The 20,722-nt window shown below is 38.8% G+C and overlaps 1 protein-coding gene and 1 long non-coding RNA gene across 2 annotated transcripts in view; one reads left to right on the top strand and one right to left on the bottom strand.

Annotated features, from left to right (window-relative positions):
* The window catches only part of LOC148646869 (NLR family CARD domain-containing protein 3-like), an 823,351-nt gene that overhangs the window by 26,298 nt on the left and 776,331 nt on the right, over positions 1–20,722 (bottom strand). The window lies entirely within an intron of this gene.
* On the top strand, positions 4,763–19,900 carry LOC148646870 (uncharacterized). The gene is made up of 4 exons (XR_015927690.1): positions 4,763–4,803; positions 7,930–8,012; positions 19,081–19,390; positions 19,534–19,900. It is a non-coding gene; the product is annotated as an uncharacterized LOC148646870 (long non-coding RNA).

Consider the following 20,722-nt stretch of genomic DNA (forward strand, 5'->3'; position numbering starts at 1 on the left):
CGCTCGCTAGAATCCTGTTTGTGGATTTTAGCTCAGCATTCAACACAATCATTCCTAGCAAACTCTCAGAAATGAATGTAAGCCAGTCCATTTGTAAATGGATTCTCAACTTTCTGACTAACCATTAGCAGTATGTTCGAGTGGGTTCCTATCTTTCAACCTGTCAAACTATCAGCACAAGTGTGCTCTCTCCTCTACTCTATTCCTTGTACACCAATGACTGCACTTCTGGCGACCCCTCAGTTAAATTTATCAAGTTTGCAGACTACACCACTCTTATAGGCCTCGTCACAAATGGCAATGAGAGCCAATTGCAGCGCATTATCTTCCATCCCTTGCCATGCTTTACAAATCTAGAGCAGTAAATCTGGCCACCAAGATTGCTGCAGATCCCTACCACCCGGGACATCACTTATTTCAAAAGCTTCCCTCCGGAAAATGCTTCAAAGTAATAAAAACCAAAACCAACAGACACTTGAACAGTTCCTTACCCAATGCCATATTTCTGCTTAATCAGCATCCTCCTCCTACAACTTCCTATTTCAGCTGAAAAAATGTTGAGTTAGTATTATTGCCAACTTGGTTCATACAGTATATCTTGTAGATTTTGCACAAGAACCAGTGCGTTTTCCCAACATCTTTACATAGTTGTAGCTAACTCCTCAGACTGTACTTTCGCATATGCTCTGAACTTACAATGTGTCCTGCATATACTATAATGTTGATTGTTTGTACATTTCCACTGTACTGTAAAATGTGAATGTTCTTGTGTCTTATACAGTATATGTCTATATGTTCTGCATATCTGTACTGAACTATGAGCACGTATTGTGACTGTGTTTTTGTGACTTCCCACCTTTTGTTTATTGTCCAATGTAATTATGTGAGTAATGTTAATGCTCCTTTTGCACCTCTATGATTTTTGTGTTGAGCAGGTTCCAAATGTGCCAAGGCAAATTCCTGTAACTGACACATAATGGAGAATAAAAGTGATTCTGATTCTGATTATTTCTGGATGTGCCTATGTCCCTCTGCCAGACATCCAGATGCTAGCAGTCAACATCCATCTTAAGGGAGAATTGATAACGGTTCTGCATTGTCCTGGGAGAGAACCTTATCCAAAAGATAAAATGGTCTCCCTCACTTGCTCTCACGCAAAGACCTCTAGGTCATACTGTGGCTGAACACAGAGAAGGGCCTTTTTCACTACATTCCTGTGACAGGCAACAGGCTGTTTGGTCCGGGCACCCAACGATTTTTAGAAATACTTAATATCACTTAATTCTAAGTGAAATAATAGGCCTTGTCCCTACAATTATTACACCTTGGAAATTGACACGGGGAAAGTTGAGGTGGTGCTGATCCACTCCGGACCACACTTGAGGCAGAGGGGAAGCAGAAAAGGAAACACTGGCCTTTAAGTATGATGGGCAGAGCAGGAGAAGCTGTCTTCTGTAAGACAGGAGAGAGGAAAGACCTTAGTGCCAGAACTGAGGCCCTGTGCTAGAACTTCATTTTCCTGGGGGCAGAACAAAGGAACGGGGCTGCAGAGTCGGTACTGAGGACACAGACAGAGTGGCGCAATGCCTGCAGGAGAATTTCCAGTACAGAGACTGGGGAGACTGGACTGTGGGGAGATCTTGCTTCTTCTTCCAAACAGGAACTATTGGGGACAAATGGTTTCCTTGTTCGTGAATTGATGTACTTGCTCTGTATAGGGAAAATAATATTGAAGGACCATTTTCTTTTCCACCTTCAGAAAATGGGCTATTGAACCTCTGGTGATCGAGTGTGTCCCTCGGAGAAACTTTGTGTGTCGTGGGTTCAATGTTTTTGAGTACACAGTGAGACATGTTGTAATCACTAAAGAATAAATTGCATTTATGCAAGACTAAAGTCTGGTGCTGGACTATGGGTGCACTGGTGGTTCTGGGAGATATAAAGACCCTACTGTGGGGGAAAAGGAGTCTTAAATGCTACAGAGATCATTTTTAAAAGCAGTTTCTTTATTTAGGGTTCGCCATCTTTAACATATGCATATCAAAATCCAACATGTTACAATAAATGTAACAGTTTTAGCCATTTTAAAATCCACATTCTTTTTATTGTAAACGAACAAGTAAGGGTTTATTCCATGCTGAAAAGACAAAAAAAGAAACATAACATTTGTGGAGCCTTCTTCAGGTGTCTGTGGAAGGTGTTTCAGGCTCCACAGCCAAAACGTTGTTTCTCTTCTTCTCTTTTCAGCATGGAATAAATCCTCACTTGTTCCTTTGTAGCTTACAAATGCTGACGCAGCCCCTACTTGAACCAGTTTTTATTGTAAATATGTAAATTACATACATATTGTAACCATAAATGACATAATGACATAAATGACATAAATATTGTTTAACCCAGTGAGTGTTCATTATTTCTCTTTCCACCATAACTGTCCCAGAAAACAAAGAACTCATGTACCTCTAATCATATCAACTGTTTGGGTATATTTGTCTATATATAATCTGCTTGGTCATTGTCTGCTATTCCCTTTTTTGTAACCCCCCATTTGTAATATTATTTTGGTGAGAAGTAAATCTAATGTTTAGCTCTAGTTAGAGATTTGTCCACTTTCTATCACTTTCATTGTTTAACTTGAAAAAAGGTTTTTGTTTATTGTAAATTTAAAACAGTAAAGTAATGCAACTCTTAGAAGAAAATAACATATTTTCATATTCTGTATCAGAACATTAAGAACAATAACTGTACTTTTGTTACAGATTACTTTTTAAATTTAATATAAGAATACATTTCATAAATGATATACAAACCCAGCTCAGTTCAGTGGAGAAGAAGCAGCTCTGCAGCTGCTCTCAGTCCTCTGTAGTTCCTGTTGATGAGCCCGAGCAGCTCCTGTAGAGCTGAGAGAGATTTTTGTACAGACGTGTATCACTGTGTGAAAGGGAAGCTTACACCCTGCTGACATTAATAATCTCCTGCATCTTCAGCCTGGACTCCTGTGATGGTTAGTTTATACTGTGACCCAGACCCACTGCCACTGAAATGGTTAGGAATCCCAGACTGATGGTTGGAGGTATAATATATCAGGAGCTGTGGAGCCTGGCCAGGTTTCTGCAGGTACCAGTTGAGATAGTTGCTAACAGACTGACTAGTTGTAGAGCTGATCAAGACAGAGCTTCCTGGGAGAACAGACTGAGCTGGAGACTGAACAATCAGAACAATCTGTCCACTGGACTCTGAAAGTGAGATGGTAACAAAAAGAATTGTTAATACTTGCTTGTTATACAGTAAACATTTGTGTATGAACTTGTCTCAGAAAACACATGTGCTACATTTACACTGAGGAATTAAAACTTACCTTTTGTACTTATGACACATGTTAATATTAAGTCTAAGACAAAGACTTTAATCCTCACCTTGAGCAAAGAGCACCAGTGTCCCCAGCAGTAGAATCAGTGGCATCATTGTCCTGTGTGAGTCAGTGACTCTGAAAGGGCTGATCAGTGACTGATCCACACTGTGAGTCTTAAAGTGCTTGGAGCAGTAAGGCGGCACAGGTATGCAAATCTCCTTCCTGTTTACAAATCATGTCACAGACAGTTAGATGAAATCTGAGCTGTGAAAACAGTTGGAGCTTGTTTGGGTTTTGTGTTGGTTTTCCTCTTTTCTTCTGCAGTCAAAGAGATATGGCTTGCTGTCACTTGGCTGCGTTATGGCCATGAGCTGATTTGGCCACCTGATAATTGAGAAAACCTGAAGAATGTTTTGGGAAATTCTTCAGCAGAAGAGCAGGAGATGGTCTTGCTCAATGTCAGTATTTACTGAGCTCAGTGTTGGGACACTCCTGCAGGGCAGACAACCTGCTGACATTTCTGACTGTTTAAGCTTACTAGAATAAGATAAAACTGCCTAAAGTAAATAGATTACAACCTGTGGTTAAATTTCTCTCTCTACGTCTGGATGCCATAAAATGAATGGGAACCTATTTTCCTATTCTAAAATGCACCAACTAATCAAGAAAGGCTGTTTTTAACCAAGGGATTCCTCACTCAGGAAATCATAGTTCGCTCTTAGCAAGGTACAAATACTCAGCTCCAATCTGGTCTTTATGGATTACCTGGACAAGGACCTCTTACCTGACCACCAATTTATGTTCTGTACCCTCTTATCCACTCTTTTCTCTCTTTCTGTTCTGGTCTCTTTTTTAACTGGCTTGTCTTCTCTTTTATCCTACACTTGGCAATCTTAATAATTTACCCAGAATGTAAGGAACATTGGGGACAGCAGCTATATTACCCTGCAACTCACAACTGGCAACCCACTGAAGCTCAGCAGGTGTGAGCCTGATCAATAGCTTGATGGGAGACCTTCTGGAAGAGGTGTTAGTGGGGCCAGCAAGGGGTGCTCACCTTGTGGACTATCTGGGTCCTAATGTTCCAGTATAGTGATGGGGACATTATACTGTAAAAATGTTTTGTATTTTGGATGAGACGTAAAACCGAGGTCCTGACTCTCTGTGATCATTAAAAATACCAGGGCGTTCCTCGAAAAGAGTAGTGGTGTAACCCTGACATCCTGGCCAAATTTCCCATTGGTCCTTACCAATCATGGCCTCCTAATAATCTCCTTCTTTGAATTGGCTTCATTACTCTGTTTCCTCCCCACTGATAGCCGATTTGTGGTGAGCGTTCTGGCACATTATGGCTGCTGTCCAGGTGGATGCTGCGCATTGGTGGTGGTGGAGGGGAGTCCCCATTACTTGTTAAGTGCTTTGAGTGGAGTGTCCAGAAAAGCGCTATAAAGGTGTAAGCAATTATTATCATTAAGCTTCTGGTTTACTTTAGTTGATTCTTTTAATGGAACTGTGCCACACATGTTGGGACATGCACAACCATATTGACATGGGACAGATGTGTATGGTACAAACACTTGAATGGCATCTGTAAACACCTGGAATGTAAAATCTGAGATAAAGAATACACTGCTGTTGATTAGGAATGTTTGATAGCAGCAGTAAAACAAACAGCCCTTGAGCTATAAGTTAAAGAAACCATCAGTGGTACAGTACAAAAGACTTTAAAGACAAGGGAGGACCCACTCAAGATCTCCAGCACTGTCCTTCTGTCGTCTCTGTATTAAAATTTTTCCCGAAGAAATAAAGTTGCCCATGATATAAAAAAGGGATGAAATCAATTAATTTATTTTTGAATGTTTCAAAAAAGCATTTAGAAGATGCAAAAAGAGAGAGGACACACTCTGAGTCCTTCCACAGGTGGGATTCAAACCAGAAAAAAAATCCAAGAACAGTCAAAGATATCCAAGTGTCCTTCAATAAGTTTGATTCCAGATTCCTTGCAGTTTAATTCTTTCTCAGTCTTGATCTTCATCTGACCATCTAAATGTTCCCATATTATACCAATACAGATGCAATATTAATAATTATATTGCTTCTCATTGCAATACATTTCTCATTGCATTGTCACTGTGCAAAGTGTAATTTGACAAATGTATAGATCTTTTGCAAATATAATATAATAATTTTCAGAAGAAATCAGGGATGTAAAAGTGTCCCATTTCTTCATTCGCGAGTATAAAGATAGCCACAGTTAAGCTTTTATTAACTGCCCTATAATGTTGTGTGAAAAGTGGGTCGTTTAGAAAAGTACATGAGGATAAAATATGCCCAGTGTGAGAGGAGATAGGAGACAAGGAGATTAGCCTGATAGAGCTGGAGAGAAGAGGAAGAAGACTGATAGGCTGGAACCCACTCACGCCAGGTAGAGACAGAAACAGAGCAGCTCAGTGATATTGATACTGTTGATGTTGGCAATGAGCACCCTCTTGTGGGCATTGCAAGAGCTTTTTAAGTGTAATAGTGTGATGGGCGGGAGCCACAGATGTTGTTGCAGACAGCATGATGAGAGAGGAAACAGGCCTTCATTGATAACAGATTATAAGATATCACTTTAAGATAAATGAATTATATACTAGAAAACCTTAATCATACAGCTTTGATGAACACATATGTTACGTCGCCAATAGGGCTCAGTCTAGGGGCGAATGGGGACTAACATATGAGCCAAGGTTTAACAGACAGAAATACACCCCTATGTGTAGGATGGTGGAAAAAACTAGGAAGTAAAAAAATCAACTAACTACACTATTCCACAACCCATGTATCTGAGAAAGAAGCAAAGCCAAAGAAAAGTCTTTTCCAAGCTATCTTTCTACTCTGTACTAAACTAAGCTATAACGGAAAAAAATAAACAAAACACAGGTGCCACAACAATCCCAACACCACAGCTAAGAAAACAAGTCTGACACCTCTCTCATTTTCACCGTTCTTCTTCTTACACCTCACTTCAAACTCATCTGAGGAAGTCCTGTACCGGCATTTAAAACTGGACCGCTCTCTTCAACCAATCCAGAGAGAGAGACTTAATTTAGGCATACTGTACGCCTGTCACGGATGTCGGAAGGGACGAACCGTGAAATGGCAGGAGAGCATAAAAGACCCTACGCATAGCGGAGAGATGGGGGTTAGCCCGGGTTCAGCTGTTCAGGACATGCCGTATAGAAACCTATGCCCTCAGGTCAAGGACAGGAGTGACCTGGTGCTAGGCGGGTCTCAGGACATCCGAACCTCAATGCTGAGTGAGGAGCAGAACAGAAGCAGGAAGTAAATAGGCTACACAACAAGACACACCAGAAAGACATGAATAATCACAGGAAACTAGGAACAGGACAGGAGAGCAGCACCCTCTAGGTGTACAGGGTGTGACAACGCCCACTTCCAAAAATGGATTCCCGCATGGGAGGGGAGTTAAAAAAAACAGAACGTAACACATAATAACGAACTTATACACAGGACACATGAGGCATACCTTTTACAAAGATAACATATTCTAACATTGAAAGTAATACAAAGGAGCATTAACAACAATACATAATGACAAACAGGATCTCTGTTACTTCCAAATTTGATTAAATCAGAGTACTGCACTGAAACCTTTGTAGAAAGGAATTGCAGGAATAAATATAAAATTATGTAAGAAATTTTGAAAAATACAAGTGCACTCAATACCAAGGCAGATGAGATCAGTCAGGCTAAGCAGATGGGAAAGATTTATTAAATCTATAAATTAATTTGCCTGTAATTTAGACCTCAGGTATGTTTTAATCAACTTGAGCTTCAAAAAGTTCTTCTCTGCTCCTGCTGCTGTCACTAGGAGAGCGACTGCAATCCGAAGGGGTACAAGCTGGGTTCCCAATACCACCATTTAATGAAATACAAGGGAAACTTAAAAAAACATGCATTTTAATGCCAATTACATATAATCTTTGAACAGTCTTTTGTACTGTACATTCACTTTCACTTCTAGGTAAAACACAGCCCTTTCAGAGTCACTGACACACAGGACAATGATGTCACTGATTTTACTGCTGGGGACACTGGGGCTCCTGCCTGAATGTGAAGATGAAGAGGAAACCTTCTTTTCTGAAAAAGAATATTATCTTTCTAAATATTATGCCTGAATATGCAATTACAACCTTTGAGTTAATGAAAAATGTACAGTATTATCTAGGTGTTGCAAGCTGTTTAAAAATAATGAGTGCAACTTGACAGAATCCCTCCCTCTCTCTGTATTTCTCTCAGTCTTTCTTTCAGATACTGGGCTGTTCTACAGAGTGCAGGTATGCTCCTTATCTAGCTCTCCTGGCTGCTTCACACCCTGCTGACAAGAGGCCAGATATTTAAACAGGGAGGAGCTCAGCTGTCCAGCATCAGCACTATAACAACTGACAGCTGGCTCCTCTTAAGCAGTGACTCACCCTGACTGTCACACTCAGGTTATTCTGAGTGCTTATACCCTATAGATTCACAATCTATAAACATTTATAACTTATTTTAAATCACTTTCCCCTCAGAGTCCAGATTGTTGTGACTCTCCAGCGCAGACTGATGTTCCAGGAGGCTCTCTCTATCAGCTGCACAGCCAGTACCTGCACCAGTACGTAGAAACCCTGTTTCAGTTTTATGGGTGAAAGAAGTTATGTCTCTAAAAACAGCAAACATGATCAAAAAAACAAAATATGTTACTTGCATAAGTATTTACCTGTTTGTATCGATTGTTACTTAATCGGTTGGACAATGACATACAGTAGGAGCATGGTCTGAAAAATCAATTCTGCCAATATCGCAACATTGAATCCTATGACTATCTCTCTGGTATATATCCAGCAGCCATATCACCCTGCAACTCACAACTGGCAACCCACTGAAGCTAAGCAGGTGTGAGCCTGGTCAGTACCTGGATGGAGACCTCCTGGGAAAAACTAAGGTTGCTGCTGGAAGAGGTGTTAGTGGGGCCAGCAGGGGGTGCTCACCCTGTGGTCCATGTGGGTCCTAATGCCCCAGTATAGTGATGGGGACACTATACTGTAAACAGGTGCCGTCCTTCGGATGAGATGTAAAACCGAGGTCCTGACTCTCTGTGGTCATTAAAAATCCCAGGGCGTTTCTCGAAAAGAGTAGGGGTGTAACCCCGGTGTCCTGGCCAAATTTCCCATTGGCCTTAACCAATCATGGCCTCCTAATAATCCCCATCTATGAATTGGCTTCATTACTCTCTGCTCTCCTCCCCACTAATAGCTGATGTGTGGTGAGCGTTCTGGTGCACTATGGCTGCTGTTGCATCATCCAGGTGGATGCTGCACATTGGTGGAGGGGAGACCCCATTACCTGTAAAGCGCTTTGAGTGGAGTGTCCAGAAAAGCGCTATATAAGTGTAAGCAATTATTATTATAATATAAAAATAATCAATCCTTGTATATAATGAATGAGGGAAGGAATAGTGAGTGTAATCACGCTCACTTGGATAGACATCGCTCCAGAGATCTATTATTCCCATTTCCCCCTTTAGTAAATTAATCTTTTTATGCAATGAATTAGCCCTCTGAGAAGATATATTTGTAGAATCAAGCCTGGGTTAAGACGCACATTCCAATCACCTCACAAATCAGTATCCCTTGTGCATTAGCCATCAAATCGAACATTTTTTTTATAAAAATTAAAATCACTACCAGGTGGGACATATACATTAAGCAATGTCAGTAATTCCACTTCCATTTTCCCAATACTAATACATATAATAATAATTATAATAGCTTATATATATATACACTTATATACAGATGCAGCCATTCAAAATGCGTGGTACAAACCCGCGGTACGGTAATCTACCCACAAGCCACTTTTGGTAGTGAAAAGATTTCATCATTTAATGTCTTTACTGTGCACATTTAAATCGCCTTAGTTTTGAATATTTATATGGAATTTTACCACTAAAGGGAAATTTTAGTAGCTGAGCATAAAAAGAAGAGGAGCATAACGCATATGAAGGTCATAAACGATATTAATTTAGGAACATAAACATTACTGTACAGATGCAGCCATTCAAAGTTCACGGTACAGACACGTACCGGAGGTAATTGGCTACGGTGTCGTGCATTGTGACGCACGATGACGCGCGGTACCGCGGTACGTGATTGGTTGACCGACAGGGGCACTCGTGATCCATTGGTCTGTTGTAGAAAGATTTACATTAAACGTCTTTAATCTGCCCGTTGTAATATTGAATATTTATATGGAATTTTACCACTGAAGGGAAATCTTAGTAGCTGAGCATGAAAAGAATAGGAGCATACTGTAACACGTGTGAAGGCCATAAACGATATTAATTTTGGAACATAAACATACAGTATATGGCTGGTCTCGGTACTTTAAAGAAAAAATACACACCAGTATTCCATTTCTCCCTAAACATTTTAAGCATCGAAGTCTTTAACTAACGAGATACTGGAGTCAACAAGCATACTTTTAGAATTTGATTAAAAGGGAATATAATATGGAATCGCGTATCTAAAGAAATTAATAACGATATAATTATATTCATGTACCGCAACACAAGAATAGTACATGCTGTACATTGTCTGTTGATAATGTTTCTGTAGTGCTTTTTCAACACTCTGCATGTGACCTTGCCGGTGGCGCTGTGGGTTAGGTTCCTGACTCCCATGTCACATGGTCTGTGATTGAATCGCACTGTGGAACCATGACTTTTTTTAACAAACATTTCTTTGAAAAAATGAAACGTTTCCCTTGGTCAGAGATTAAATAAAACCTCACTCGCACCAAACAAATTTATATTTCTAAATATCACAACATGATCGAATTTAAGTCATTTTAATAACAATGAATAGTCACCTAGGCGTTAAAATATAAACATTTATATTGATTTAAATCGCGTTTTGATTTAAATCGCAAACACGGGTTTAAATATATGTGTTTTTTTATTCAAAATCAGACAAATGCAACATAAATTGATATCTTTGTCTTCTAAGTATCTTAATAAACTTTCAGCATAGCTTTCTCCCCATTTAGATTTATTTTTCTTGGGATCTTGGGATCAAACATGGAAAGATTAGATTGTAATCGTTTTTATTTTTTAAATACATTGCGGAGTTAAAGCAAGTTAAAGTCTTGATTTTATATATCACCTTTAAAAGTGGAATCTCAAAGCAAAGTAAATACCCTACACCGATTGTACCCATCTGTCATGCTAATAAAGCACCTTGAATTGAATTGAATTGAATTGAGGGAGAGAGCCAGGACAGACAGGCAAATACACTCCACAGACATTCACAACAGCGACATATCATAAAACGTTTGCACATATAGTTAAGTTATTACTTGGTTTTCAAAGTGCAATAAAATACAATATTGTTGTTGTTGCTGTTATTGTTGTTTTTATCCTGTAAAGCGTTTTGAGAAGCCACCTTTAAAGGCGATATATAAAAGCGCTGAATCTTATGGAATGTGTTCCCCTGGGGATTCAAAAAATGTATTTTTTTAATCGCTTATCTAAGGAAATAGCAGTATAACTTTGTTCATGCACAAACAGTGACATGTAACATTATTAATTTGGGTGTCTCCTCTTGCCAGAAAGCTCTAAATTGCATTTTGAGTGCGGTTTTTGACTTTTTCTAAATTGCAACCCATAAATAAAGCTGATACAGTTTAAACATATTTTAAACTGTATTACAGCAGCACAATGGACAATGCAACGTAAATTGCAAAAATGCACTTGGAATCTGTCCAAGCCCTACTTTGTCAGGCATTTTCTTTTACTGCAACGGACATAAAAACTCCCTTGCTTTTAACAGAGCGTTTCATAATTTCTAACTACGAAAATTATTTAAACTGCGACACTTATCATTCATTCCATTCCATTCCATTATCAGTCTTCCATTTCTCCCTAAACATTTTAAGCATGAAAGTTTTATGAAACGGTACCCAAATTGCTGTATGGAATTAATTTTAATTTAAAAAAAATAAATATTTAACACAAAAATTAAGCTGTTTACATCTTCCGCCTGAGAACAGTCACCCGTTGCTACACAACGCAGAAACACAGCCACTAACTAGCAAAGAGAGGACATTATCTAGCCAATATGATAAAGAAATAAATGATTATTTTATTTCTTTTGCACATTTATTTGAACATTTCCATCGATTGTACAAGCACTTGGAAACTGTCCAATCCCTAGTTCATCAGGCATTTTCTTTTACGCTGCGGGCATTCTCCCGGTCTGGCGCCGATCTATGTCTTCTAGGATATAATACCAGCAAACTCTTGTTTTTATGTCCACTATAACAGATGAATCTTCTTTGCTTTTAACCAAGCGTCTAACCCCTCTGATTGGAGAAAAAAGACGTGCTGGTTTGCTATACATACTGTACCAGGAAGATGATTTCTTTCTATTCGAAACGTGTATTTTAAAAGTTTAAGAAGTAAAAACCTTACAGTGTACGCAGATTTCTAAACTGATCAGGATCGTTATCTTTGTCTTATCCATAATAATGTTCACCGCTCTGTCCAGCAAATTAATAATAAACTTTATTTTATATAGCGTTTTAAACAAATAAGTAATTAGATTGCTCATAAACCTAATCACTTTTTCTACATAAACACAGCGTAATTGCTCTCTGAAAATGCTTTTTCTTTTTATTTAGGCTCAGATTTCAACTATAGATTGTATTATTATAAACTTTCTTGGAAAAATGTATTTTATGTAAACCATGTTTGCTATTAATTCATTAAGGGCTAGAATATGTTAATTTTCTTCCAATGAAAGAAGGGTTCCTTTCGCCGTAGTCGAGTTGACATTAGAAGCTTGCCATGCCCGGTTTGTTACACCAATGCATTAGCATGTTAAAGCGATTTCATTGAGGAGCCTAGCTTTCTTAACTACTAAGTACTGTACTTCCTTGGTTTTGGAGGGGGGAGGTGTCTTTCGCTGGAAATCTCGCCCCCTTTTACTTTGAAAATACCTGTGAAACCGGTTTAATTCGTCACAGCTAGCACTCCCACAGAGAAAGGGGTTGTACTCTTTAATGTCTAAACAGGAACACATCATTATATCTCATTTTGTATTTCTATAAAAAAATCGTTTGCCCAGCCTAACACTATTGTTGTTATTGTTTTTATCCTGTAAAGCGCTTTGAGGAGCACAGCTTTCTCACCACTTAGATTACTTTTTGATACCATCCTTACAAAAAGCAGAAACTTCTTGTATTTTCCGATGACATACAAGTGGAAAGATTACAGATTTTAATCGTCTTTTTTCTGAACCAGGGAAAATCTGATCATGTTTCTCTATAACAATAATAAAAAACTTTATTTTACATATCACCTTTAAAAGTGGCATCTCAAAGCAATACAGTAGATGTAAACCACAGATTACAAAGTAAATACCCAGACAAACACAAACGCGTTTTTAATAAAATGCTTTTATTCATTCAGCAGAGAGAGAGAGCGTAAAACCTGGGCGTAACAGCTGTTCCTTTTTCTGATCATTCGCTCTCTGGATAAACGTCTCGCCTGTCCTGTTCTTTGTTTTCCTAATTTGCTGATTATGCCTTCTGCGATCCACTCCTGCCCTCACACCTAAAGAAGACTATTTTAAATTTCTTTGCGTGGTCCATTGTGCAATTAACCCTTGTATGTGCTGTCCTTAAGGTGATATCACATAAAGGTGATATGTAAAATAATGTTTTTTATTATTGTTATAGAGAAACATGATCAGATTTTCCCCGGTTCAGAAAAAAAGATCTAAAGTATACTAGTTTGTCACTAGTATTCTTTTAATACAGTCTTTGCTGTGCTCTTGAGGATCCTTGTGATATTTCGAGCTCTGGTTGAATGATAAGTGTCGCAGTTTAAATAATTTTCGTAGTTAGAAATTATGAAACGCTCTGTTAAAAGCAAGGGAGTTTTTAAATTAAACAAATAATTTAAATAATAATTGTTATTACGTTTTTAATAAAATGCTTTTATTCACTCATAATTTGACAATTTCAGGAAGACTAAAGAAGGACTAAGGGAATTGTCATCTGTTGATGAAGCTCTGTGAGCTCAGTGACTTTGAGACCACTTGTTATCCCAGGTTGTTTGAATCGCCACAATTCAAATAGAGAAAAAAGAGCTGACTGACAAGATTTAAGATGTGGCTATCAATGTTGAATTAAAAAAAACACGTTGCCCAACGGTAGTTGCATTGCTTGAAAAATAATTTTATTTCGAGAGACTGGATAAGTAATTCAAGTGTTTTTTTAACTTCCTGAAAAACAAATAATAATTTAACAATATGTGCAAAAGTTTTATGATATGTCGCTGTTGTGAATGTCTGTGGAGTGTATCTTATTTGCCTGTCTGTCCTGGCTGTGCTCTCTCGCTCGTTCGCCCCCCCCTCAATTCAATTCAATTCAATTCAATTCAATTCAAGGTGCTTTATTAGCATGACAGATGGGTACAATCAGTGTTGGGTATTTACTTTGCTTTGAGATACCACTTTTAAAGGTGATATATAAAATCAAGGCTTTAACTTGCTTTAACTCCGCAAGTCTGAGTTCTTGTGTCTGTCCTATCCGAACCCGAAAGTATTACAATATGTATCTTTATAGCAGGTGGTGTACAGCTTTTTAGTATAGATTACACTTTTCTAAAATGTATTTAAAAAATAAAAACGATTACAATCTAATCTTTCCATGTTTGATCCCAAGATCCCAAGAAAAATAAATCTAAACGGGGAGAAAGCTATGCTGAAAGTTTATTAAGATACTTAGAAGACAACGATATCAATTTATGTTGCATTTGTCTGATTGTGAATCATAAAATACATATATTTAAACCCCGCGTTTGCGATTTAAATCAAAACGCGATTTAAATCAATATAAATGTTTATATTGTAACGCCTAGGTGATTATTCATTGTTATTAAAATGACTTAAATTCGATCATGTTGTGATATTTAGAAATCTAAATTTTTTTGGTGCGAGTGAAGTTTTATTTAATCTCTGAGCCATACTGATTCTTATGGAAGCCAGTTTCCGCCAGGGAGTAAAAAAAAACACACTATGGTATTCTCTCCGATGCAGTGCAGTTAAAACATATCTCTGATGCTGTTCCTAAATTAATATTGTTTATGACCATCAGACGCTTTATGATCCTTTTCTTTTTTCCAGTGGATTGAACAGGGAGAGGCATTTCATGATGTACTTTTCACTGATGAAACAACAGTGGCTCTGGAACAGTTTTCAACCATGTCGTTTTATAAAAAGGGGAGATATGTGAACAAGCAAAACCCAAAACAAACATGTATGCGATACGGCGTACGCGTTACTGAAGCTAAAAGTTTAGCCTTTATCACTAATGTAACCACTATATAAAGACATATATAAATCCCTACGTTACAGACTGTATATGGCTGGTATTGGTAGTTTAAAGAAAAAATACACACCAGTATTCCACTTTCTCCCTAAACGTTTTAAGCACCAGAGTCTTACATGTGGTTATTTCGGAAATGTTTGTACGTGCTCCTTCTGACCATGTTACTGTTTACTGTTACTGACCATATTAAGTTTAAGTGCCTGTGGGCACTTTTCCTGTCCGTGGGGGGTGGACATTAGAAGGTTAGTCTGTTCTACTCTGAGAATGTAGAGGGGGTGGAAAGTGCTTGCGGTCATTTAATTAGTATTAAAAGTCACACTGATTCCCTTGCGAAGATACGGACATAGGAATATTCATGCGTGGTCAAAAAAATGGCATTAAAACGACAAAGTGAAGGCTGTGAAAACATTCACAATGTACTTTATACACAAAGCAAGTGTTCTCACAACTCTAGGAGGTTTCGTGAAAATGCTACAGGCGTGCCAAAATCGTTATTTTTAATTCAAGGTGACTTTACTGCGGTTTTAATTTTCAGATTGTGAATCAAAAAGGCATTTAATTAAACATGCGATTGCAATTTTAATCAATTACTGTATTGATTGAAACACACATTCTGTACAGATACAGTCACATTTTCCTGTCGTCCAGTGCTGTAAAACGAATTAGCAGGTGATTGAGATAACAATGCACCGCCCACTGAGTGGAATGTTCTCATTTGTTCTAAATTGTAAAAAGAGGTGATAATTCTTAATAATTCCGTGTCGCATTAACTGACCTCTTCAGTTTATTCCGCCAGACAGTACATTAATAATAATAATAATAATAATAATAATAATTGCTTACACTTATATAGCGCTTTTCTGGACACTCCACTCAAAGCACTTTACAGGTAATGGGGACTCCCCTCCACCACCACCAATGTGCAGCATCCACCTGGATGATGCGACGGCAGCCATAGTGCGCCAGAACGCTCACCACACATCAGCTATCAGTGGGGAGGAGAGCAGAGTAATGTAGCCAATTCATAGAGGGGGATTATTAGGAGGCCATGATGGGGTAAAGGCCAGGGGGGAAATTTGGCCAGGACACCGGGGTTACACCCCTACTCTTTTCGAGAAGCGCCCTGGGATTTTTAATGACCACAGAGAGTCAGGACCTTTTAGGTCATTCATTATTAATACTATTAGTAATATCTTCGTTAAAGACTTTGATGGCGACAGCTCAAACATGAGAGGTTGAGCTTTATTAGCTCTACCTTGCGGAAATTCCGGATACTATTATTTTACTTGCGGTACTATAGGAGAATTTACGGTAACTCGCGGTACATTGTGTAAAGCGCATCGCAAAATAATGCAGTATCGCCCGCTTGTTTTGAATGGCTGCATCTGAACAAAAAAGTATACATTTTTTCCTGTTTGAAAAAATAATGTAATTAATTCCATACCAGTTACACCTCTTTAAAAATACAGCTGTAAGTGCTAACAATGTAAATTTAGGAAGAGGCTGAGAAAAGTGTTATTCTAATTCTAATTCTAATTCTGAATACTTCGTTCTGATGAATGTAGGAAGCACTGGATTGACTGCTGATGGTCTTCAGAGCCTGATGTCTTGTGAATATATCCTGAGGGCTTAAACACCAGTAGCTGTGCTGTGGAAACCAGACATGAGCACAGTCCTCACTAGCTGGGCAGTGACAGCACTGAGGTCTTCGCTGGCTTGTCTGGTTGCTCTCCACAAGCTCAGGGAAAGCATAGCCTTGTCCTTCAGCAGCATCCTGTGCAGAAAGAAACGCACATTCAGCGTTTATTCTATCTGCATTAGAAGCAGTTTAAATGGTTGGCTAACAGATCTAATTACCCTGCCCTTTTTGTGTGAAAATAGAAGCAATAAGCAATTGCTGGCATCTGATACAGTAAAAAATCCAAACAAGAGCCCCGAGTATAATAATAATTAAAGAGTTCTGCTCTGTACTGTACCTCTTCTCACCCTTTGTAACATGGCTTTTTGATATTCAGTGTGCATTTTAGTGAGGTCTGTTGCTGGAGATTTCATTATCATGAACATTTTGCAAAAACAAACCTTTTTTTCATCAGAATAATGAAAGTGACTGTGTTTTGTGTGAGCAGAAAAAGAAACAATGTCAGGACCAATCGAAAAAGCTACAAATGCATGGCCTTATTTCTTTTAGTGCTGCCTGGAAATAGTTAAATGGCAGTGATCCTCCATCTTTTTCAATTCTGTAGTGTTTCACAAGTGCTCATGCAAGGCAGTTCTATTTTTGAAAGTAACTGATAAGTATTTTTACACTAACTCTCTGACAGACAGATAGATAAAAAACAATTACTATCAGTTAACAGGTCCTGAACTACAGTCTACACTAAGAAGATTATATACAGTAAACCTGAAAGAGGCCCAATTCGTTCACAAGCTACAGTATAATAATAAACTATGTTTTATATATCCAACTGACCAATCTTGCTTCTGTAAAATATACCTCCTCTTTAATTAGTTCAATATTTAATATGCTGTAATACAGTTTAAAATTAATACAAGTCAAACAGTATACAACTTACATTCTATAATTGGAAAAAGATTGCCCTCAGCATTGACTGGGACTTGAAACGGCTTGCTAATTACATTGATCTGACAGATTCAAAACATAATAAAATACAATGTTTTACACTATCATGCATATTATGCATTATTATAATACTTTGAGTGCACCTCTATTTTGCGATCACTTATCCCACTATTTTTTTCTGTGCTTCGGAAGCATTACGTTCATTATTATGATTTGCCATTTTTTAGGATAAGCCACAGCAGCAACAGAAGCCACTACAGGGACTTTTTTTTCTCACTTAAAAACTTGCCGATTAAAAAGATGTTCTGTTGCATGTTGAGGGGGCCCACTGGTGGCCTCAGGGCCCTGAGCAGTGTCCTAGTTCTCCTGTGCCCAGGGCTGGCCTTGCTCACTGGACCAATCACATGAGCTCCAGTGGCATTCCAGTCACACAGGACACTGACCAGGCAGTGAAGCCAGGTATGTCCAATTCTCACTCCCAGGAGAGGCCCTGGACAAAGCCTTGGCTTGAGCCACCACAGAGTGGAAAGAGTGTTTATAGCATTGAGAATAGAAGGTAATTCTTTACACACAGAAGTGTAGGTGCATGGAACAAGCTGTCACAGCTGAGGTGGTAGCTTTGGTGCTACCAGAGGGCACACTCTCCCAGACTATCTCTCTGAAGTCACAGATGTCCTATTCTCCAGTCCCCCTGGTGAAATATTGTGGCCAAAACATCTTGAATGAAGCCAAATGCACCTCAGACATTATTCACAGTGAAAACAGAGAGCACAAGAGAGGAATTGGGATTGAAAATTCAAAATCCTGAAAGGGTCTAAGGTTATCAAATATCCTATGTCAAGATCAACACCTGGATCAAGGCTGGATTCTGGGAAAGTAATAGGAGAGGAAAGAGATTTTATAGGATTGAAAACAGAAAGTACTTCTTTAAACACAGAAGTGTAGGTGTGTGGCACAAACTGTCATAGCTGCTGTGTTGAAGGTGATTCTATTCAAGAAGAGGCTGGAAGAACACCACTAATCATCAAAAATCACCAATTAGTTTGGCTGTCATTTTTAAGACTGCCATTGATCCATCCAAGCATTTTACTGCAGCAATCTGGGTGAAGTGTGTTCTAAAAGGGCACAACAACAGAAAATTCAAACAACAGTCTTCCAATTACCTAACTGGAAACGAGACAGCAAGATGGGCCCACTAGCCTCCCTGTTTTTTTGTATCCCTGTTTCTCTGAACAGTTTGTACCTTCTTTGATCATTTTATCTAAGCAGGCAAGACAAGCATGTGCTCCATGTTGAAACACAATGTATAGGAATAATTTTCTGGCTGCATTTTCAGGTGAAAAGACAATCTATAGGGGGGAGATTTCAGTAAATTTATTTTCATTTAAACAAACTATAACTTTGGTTCCACAAGAGGGATCACTACCCTAGAGTTTCTCCCTGAAGTCAAGAGATGTCCTGTTCAATGTTTCGCTCTCCAGCCCCCACACAAAGTGCTGAAATTGAGGAGGGACTTACTCACCTGACTTTAAGAAAAAGTTAACTGATTCCTTATAATTCTGATCTTTAATCCTTCAGTCCTGATGTGTCTGAGCACACAGAGCCAAGTGCTGCTTTAACCAGACTCTCCATACTCCACTCCATTCCAACTGTGTTGAGTGGAATAAGGGCTCAGCTGATTGTGTCTCATTCTCTGCTCTTTATAAAGCTGCCCTCTGTCTAGTCCTGCTGTCCTGGGAGTGTTCATGCAAACTGCTCCTCTTGCTCTGTCACAATACACAGCACCAAGCCTGTGTTTCCAGCACTGACTGGCTACAAGTGCTGCTCAACCCAGGAAGACAATTTGCATAGAAGAGACACTTTGCATTGGCAGCACATGCTTCAGTGCTCTGGGAGTGTTTATAGCCCTGTGAGTTTAACACTTCATGACTGAGAGCTGCCCTTCATGGCAACAGAACCAACAGCAACAATGACCTTCATCACCATCTTCATCTGGACGCTATTCATCTCTGCTAAAGGTATAATTTAATACTTGACTGGATGCTGACTTATTTTTTTTTACATTTGTGACAGAGTATAACAGAAAAGTGTAAAATAGCTAAAAGAGACTAAAGCATTCAAGTTAAATTGCTGCATGTCCTGTGTTTTGTCTTGTTTACAGAATCCAGTGGACAGGTTACTGTGACTCAGACTCCAGCAGTGAAATATATTCTCCCTGGACAAACAGTCACTGTGAGCTGTAAGACCAGTGCTGCAGTGCGTAATAATCACCTAGCCTGGTTCCAACAGAAAGCTGGAGAAGCTCCTAAACTCCTGATCTCTTATGCAACTACCCGTCATACTGGGATCCCAGAGCGTTTCAGTGGCAGTGGATCTGGGACTGACTTCAATCTGACCATCACAGGAGTCCAGGCTGAAGATGCAGCAGATTATTACTGTAAGAGTTGGCACTACATCAACAGCAAAGAACTGTTAACACAGTGTTACACAGCCATACAAAAACCTCCCTCAGCAGGACTGCACAGCAACTGCACTGCTGCAGCTGGGACCTACTGCAGGTGCACTTACAAGTTTATTTTAGTACTGTAAGAGACCTTTAAAACAGTCACAATATTCAAAGAAATATAATTATATTATTTCTCATTTAAATCATATTGATTATGAGGCTTAAAAGCAAGATACTGATCACATCTCATATCTCTGGTATTGATCATGCTCACAAGAACCATGATTCCTGGTGGGACAGAAAGTCCATCCATCCATTTCCTAACCACTTTAACTTATAATGGGGCACAATGTCAACGTAAACATCATGCCAAACCAAACCTTTTCTTTTGTGGTGTGCTTGAAATAACAGAGATACAAAAAAATGACAAATACAAGAAAAAAACAACCACATATATACAGAATACAATATGATTCTACATTACATTACTTGCAAAGGGTGCAAGGCAGGATACACTCTATATGAAAGCCATTCCATTGCAGGGCAGACAGACATAAACACACACACTCTCACGCCGGGGTCAATTTTCCCAGCAGCCAGTTATTCTACCAGTATGTCTTTGGATGGTGGGAGGAGACCAGAGCACCTGGTGGGAAACCCACGTGATCCTGGGGAGAACATGCAAACTCCACACAGTGATCATCCCGGAAATTGAATCCAGGGCTCCAGTGCTACCAGGCAACAATAAAAAATCATTCATACAAACTGTATTTTTACTCACATACAAAGTACTCAAATAAAATGCATAAAAAGCCTAGCATTTTTCGATTTATACCTGTAATCTGCCCGTTTTGTTTTAACATGTCTCAAATATATATATACCATTTCTTAATTAAGGACAGAT

This window comes from Lepisosteus platostomus, chromosome 16, assembly GCF_059453375.1.
Source record: "Lepisosteus platostomus isolate fLepPlt1 chromosome 16, fLepPlt1.hap1, whole genome shotgun sequence".
NCBI classification, from domain to species: Eukaryota; Metazoa; Chordata; class Actinopteri; order Semionotiformes; family Lepisosteidae; genus Lepisosteus; species Lepisosteus platostomus.